The sequence below is a fragment of the Mycteria americana genome, chromosome 4 (assembly GCF_035582795.1).
Source record: "Mycteria americana isolate JAX WOST 10 ecotype Jacksonville Zoo and Gardens chromosome 4, USCA_MyAme_1.0, whole genome shotgun sequence".
Lineage (NCBI taxonomy): Eukaryota > Metazoa > Chordata > Aves > Ciconiiformes > Ciconiidae > Mycteria > Mycteria americana.
The window spans coordinates 46,080,394-46,086,887 of NC_134368.1; positions in this window are offsets into that span (position 1 = coordinate 46,080,394).

Genomic DNA, 6,494 nt, shown 5'->3' on the forward strand with positions numbered 1-6,494 from the left:
AGTTAAAAGCATTATGAAGTTTATTTCAAACTGGCATAAACATACCACTTTTGACTATCATTAGCATCACAAAGATTCTCAACTAGTCCAGTTGTGCCATTCACACACTGCTATATCTGAAAGCAGTGATTATTTTTGTTGTGTAGAAAAAAAATAGTATTTCCCCATCACCAGAACAAACCATTTATAATTTCTAATAATGCAATGAAACTTATTCTATGATGAAAATATTTTACTGTGTATAATATTTGGAACTATGAGTTTGTGGTACTTGTTTAACTCCCTCTCTTTTGCAAAAGACAAATTGTATGTTCTTGTGGGTGAATGTGTACTGAAAGACAGAAGGTAAGGGAAACAAAAGTAATATATCTGCTTATTGTTGTGAAAAAAATGTATTTGTATTAAACAAATGACCCAAATTACTGTAGTATTCTACATTTGTCACTTGTTATATAGAGCATTACGTGCTGAACATGAATTGGCAACACCACACTCTTGCAAGAAAGGTGAACAATATATTCAGCTGCTTACTTAAAACTGGTAAACCTGCTGGCTCAGAGTGGCCAGTCTTGGGTACCGCTCCTTGGCAGAACGCTCAGGAAAATACCTCACAGTACAGAAACACTTGTAAAGAACTATGGCTGTTTAACTTGCAGAAAGGAAGACTGGGAAGGGGATATATGAGAACGGGTTCAACTCCATAAAGAGTAAAACCAGAAAGCAACTGGTTTCGCATCCATAGCAAAATGGACAACTAGTACTGGGTTTCAACTGCAGGAGGATAAGAGGAAGAAAACGTAAGGAGTGCAGTGCCTTGGAATGAACTGTTTGTTATATGTGATGAAGCTAATCCCACCTTAGATTGTCAGAAAGATCAGGGGCCTTTTTTATTATTTTAGAATTCTACTTGGTGAGATTTTCTCCTTTTCCAAAAACCTTAAATGTTTTTTTTAATGAAAAGAAATATTACATGTTTGCATTATAAAAGAATCTGTGTACAAAAGAGTCAGGTGTAAAACCAAAGAAAGTGTACTATCTTGACAGATACACAGCATTCCAACCAAACTACAAATTTAGTTTTCTAAAGAGGGTTGATCCACCTACCCTGTATCTTTATCCTAGATTGTCAGCTGGGGAGAGAGTGGGCTAAGTTTCGAAACCTCACACTTCTAGCTGGAATAAGTCATCATATAGCTGGTGACTGCTAAGAATATACATTCAAAACACAGGAGAAGTGTTCTAACAAATCACATTCCCGACATCCAAAGCCAACAGATTGTTCATTTTGTTAAAGCTGCCCTAACTAGCTCACCATTTAAATCAAAGACGGATTCATGAATCTCTACAAGATATAATACAGAAGAAACAGCATTACCAAGGAAATTTCAGTAATAAAGATATATTCATTTCCATTTATTATGGCATATGGAAAAAATAGAACCAAATTTGTTTTTAGAATTAAGAGAATAAAGGTATAGTTCACTATGCCTTTTTGCTTTGCACACAAGAGTTCAAATCTCTTGATTAAGGGTACTATTAGAACACAAAACACATCTCTGTTCAGTTTGCTCTCTGTGTACACATAAACAAAGAAACATGCTATATGGTACTAACACCTTCCTCCCTCCAAATACGGAGGCTGTTCTGCATGAACTTTATCTAAAAGCCAAAAAAATTGTCAGTTAACAAAGAACTCACCCAAAGTACTCTGAATGGTGTACCACATCTGCTACCTATGACATGGAGCTCAGAAAATAACCTTGGATAAATTTTACACCATGGTTGAGAACACGATTCTAGGTCTGCTGGAGAGGGTGGGCCCTGGGACAAAGCTGCCCTTCTATTACTTGCAAATACTTATGACTGAAACTAACTGAATCACAGAACTTCCTTTTGTTTTTAAACAGCTCAAAGGTAAAATATATGAAAATACAATAATCAGCACTATTCCAAATAAAACCAGGCATTGTCACTTCATAAATATTCAAATCAGCATGTTACTGTCTCGGTTGACTACGTGTGAACTTACACAAATAGGAGCTGATATTAGTAGAATGCTGCCACCTTTCTGTATTTCTTTAGAAAATGCTTCTGTTTTTAGAGCAATGCTGGCACTGGTCTAATAACTTAGTTGAAAGTTTAAATAGTTTTATTTTTCATTTGTAACAGGTAACTTGTTACACACTAAACTGCTCCTTTTAAGAAAATTGGGCAGTATTTGCAATACAAGCAGTGAAGGCTTAGGGAACCTGATTACAGGACCACTACAGTAAGTCTCCCACAGTCAGGCAATTTTTAGAGTTTCATTATAGGAACTCTGCACATGATCTTGCCAGCTGTGTTTAAGGCAACAGCTTAAACTGTAATGTATAAATCACAACACCTCATTAGCAAAGTTTCTTACCTTTCTATAACTTACTTCTTTTTAGGAAGACAGTCTGGAAGTCAATTATAATCAATTTTTACTCTTGAAAGAGCTAGAAGATGATAGAAATATGATGTATGCATTGTAGCATGCTGAGACTGACCAAACCAGCCAATTTGACATACTTCTGAAGTGCAGGCTTTTCTTGGCCCTTTACTAGAAAACTAAGCCTGGAGGATTCCTGAAGTGGAGAACTTTTTCTGCTGAGAAAAACAATAATGTCCTTTTTTATTACTCTTCCCTATCTCCCAAGTGTCTACCAAAAAAAAAAAAAAAAAAAAAGAGTTTTTTAAAAGTTGGACTCCAACATACACATTTTTGGATCCGAGGCTCTGTCCTCACATACAGCAGTGTCATTACAGAGATGAGTACACATGCTATTGCAATCAAAGACAAAAAAAAAAAAAACACGCATAAGATACTAAGTGTATTCCTTGAACTACTTCGGAATGGCTCAGAAAATGGTTCATATATGTTGCCTTTTTGACTTGTTGCATCCCACTGCACATCCTGGAGTTCCATAAGGATTGACACATACGTTGGTAGCGGAAAAAACGAAAAATACAATAATGAGGCTAAGTGCTTCACTGTATGCTTGTTTCTCCACATCACAAATGTTGGAAGGCTCATCCCTTTAGAAGTCTCATCCCTTTAGAACCAACTTTGTGGAGCAGACTGGAAAGCCATGGTGAACAGTTCCATTAATTCAGTCACATTTGTTTCCAACACTAAAGAACTATAAATTAATTAATCCACTGCATACAACCAGCCTTGAGAAGGAGTGTTTTCTGTTTGGGTGTTTTGTTTTTTTTTTTTAAATCAACATTTGCTTTGTTTACATGAAAAAACCATATTGCTACTGGAATTTAAGTCAGCTGGTTTTTTCCAACTGAGACCATCAATAGAGTAAGCCCCAGAATCAGAGCACAACTAACAACTCAGCTGCTACTGAAAGGCTGAATGCAATTCAGCCAGTTCCTTAGAGAAGTTTTAGCTCTCCAAGACTGGCTGGAGTAAAAGTATAACTTAGTAAGTACACCGCAAAGTACAGTTAACAAATTAGAAAATACACTGAAAAACCCCAAAGTTCTTATATAAACTTATATAAACTTATATAACTTTCCATGTTAAAACGTTACTTTTTGTTTGAAATTTTGTATGTTTAATATAAGCCCTGATAATTAAAGATACTTGAGTTTTAACTATTACAGCTTTGCAGTTAACAATTAGAAAAAACAGGGACATTGTGAAGCAGTATCTGACAAGTTAAGAATGAAAGAAATCTTCCATAAAATTAATCTTTAACCAGAAAAAAACCCTGTCAATTACAGAGAATTATACTAAAGGATTTAACATTAAAGTCTGTAATCCTTAGTTACAAATGAACAGAATTTCAAGGTATTCCCTACAGCAAGTTTGTAAGAACAGAGAACATCACATAAATATTTCCCATTCCCGCTGTTAACAGCAGCTGCTTTCTAGATTTTAATTTTTAAGAAACAGAATAACTATTCAGAACTCCTGAGAGCATTCATCCTTCTTTACCACCATAGGGAAGAAACTCATCAACATATAAAACCCTAATAGCAGGCTTTGAAGCACAGGCATGACTGGATTATGAAACTGATAGAAGATATTCCACTATCCTGTCTCAGTAACACACATGAGGCAAAAGACTCTCTCTACCCCCAATCCAGGCTTCTCAGCACAAAAACTCTGAGCACAGAAATAATAAACAAACAAATAGCTTTGGGGGTTTTTTTACCCCTTGCCACATTAGTATTCTGCAACACAACTCACCTGGTAAATTGGTCTTGCACATTATCAACTTAAACCCAGGTTACTTTTCAATTCAAATATGAATACTTGACAGCTACATACTGTTTTTTCTGGTAAATCAATGTAAAGTTCACACACAGAAACTGTTCTTTTTTCATTACTTACGCAGCAAGTCAACAAGACAGTTTAAAAGCCAGCTAAACAAGCAGTGAATACACGGACTTCAAGGGAGAAAATCCACAAACTCAATGAAGTCCAAATTGCCAACATGTTCTTGAAGTGTGAACAACAGATGTGAAAAAAGATATCACTTCAAATATTTGACTATCACATCAACCACACAAGTAATAATTACTTTTTTATAATGCCTTATTAGTGAATTGTTTCAAGGAATATAGAACATCCCATTCTCCATAACTTTGCAGGACAATCTTTTTTAAAGCACTCACCAGGACGTCAGCCTAATATACTATCATTACTGTGACATGCCAAACCTTCTAGTTACCTTACTGCTCATTTTCCTTCTGTATTTTACCCAACGTGATGGGAAAGTGACGACTTCTGCAATGTTTCTACTTACAACTTCAAAGCACATCAGTCATTGTATACAAGCAAAAATTTTAGATGAATCTTCTGAAAGGCAAAATCTGTCAAACCACTGAACACACACATGGCTTTAGTTCAGACCAATTACCCTGGCTCAGCTTCCACCAGAGTTTAACACCTCAAGTTTTATAAATCAAACAAGCTGCATTCCACAACACGGCTCAATTTAACAAAGTTAACTTCAGCACACTTATTTCTAAAACACAAACAAAAAGCAGTGATGTGACGGCCTAGAGATACAGCTGGCGTCAGAGGATAAGACCTCTAGCCAGGTTTAAGACTTGCAGTCCTCTGAAAATGCATTAGATCACTCACACATGCTTCAGGTCTGTTAAACTTATTCAGGTTTCTTCTTCAGATTAATTTAAGGAGGACAATGGTTAATTCTGTATTACCTAAATAGATTGGTTTCCTAAACCATGAAAGGATAGCACAAGCCTATTTTGTAAAGAGGGAAAAACTTAATATAGATGTTAATGGAATAACACTCATCAGTAACACTTACTGCACAGCTAAGCAAATACATAACTGGATATCTGTAAAAGAAATCTGGGAAACCCACATAACTATTTACCATGACAAAGCCTTGTTGTTTTACACACAGAACTGTATTGAGGATAAAGTACTGGAAAGATCATCCAGCAGGAATAATTATTTCCACATAATTAACAGCCATCTGAACTGTGACTGCTACAATGTGTACAGACAGTACATCTGAACTGTGACTTCTGTGCCCAGACAATCTAATCCGCACTAACAGAGATGCCCTACTTAATGCCTGCTGTGAAATTATCCTTGGCTTTGCCCTTGCCCTTTTCCCCCCCTTTTTTTTTATTTTATGGTATTAAAAGTGAGAATCTGCTAAGAACCTTCCTGAAAGACACATTTAAAGGCATCTAAAGAGTTGCTTCATAAAGCAAGCCTGCTATTTAAAAGTCCTAAGCTCAGCTATTTAAAAGTCCTATTTGAAATGCACAGCTTTCTCAACAGAGGGGTCAGCAAAAAAAAAAAAATTGGACTAAAGATACATTTAAAAACAGACTGTAGGAACTTTAATTGGCTTCTGAGCTGAATTCTTCAATACAGAGTGGTGAGGACACTGTAATTCTCTCAAATTCTCTTGACAAAATATAAAATACTCAGTATTTTATTGAAGTCTTTCCAGCTCTCTATGTTCCTGACACAGATTCTCAGACAAGAGAAGGTACAAGAGAGGAGTTCTTCATGATTAACTGATGCTCCATGTATCTCATCTTTTGCATATACATTTCCACCAAATGGGAGAGCATTTCTTATGCCCAAGGTGAGTGTTCTGTGCCACGCAGCACAGGATTTTGTAAGATGAGGCCTGTCACTGCTCTCCACAAAACTGCATACACCTAGAGACATCCCAGCTACCACCACAAGAGATGGATAAAAGTTGCCACTAGCTGGGCCCACTGTTTACCAGGGTACTTGCTATTTATATACTAAATGACATACATTCTTGCCATTACCAGGAAGAGGTAAGGATTTCCCACCACAAAGTACTTCTAACAGGTGTCTGAATCCTGACTGCTCTATGACCAGGGAAGAGGTACTCAACTAGTCAGGATTTCAAGATATAAACTATAACTGCTTTGTCAACTGAGGAGCCTGCATCCTAAAGAGAAGGTACAGTATGAGAAGTAAGATTTCAAGTATT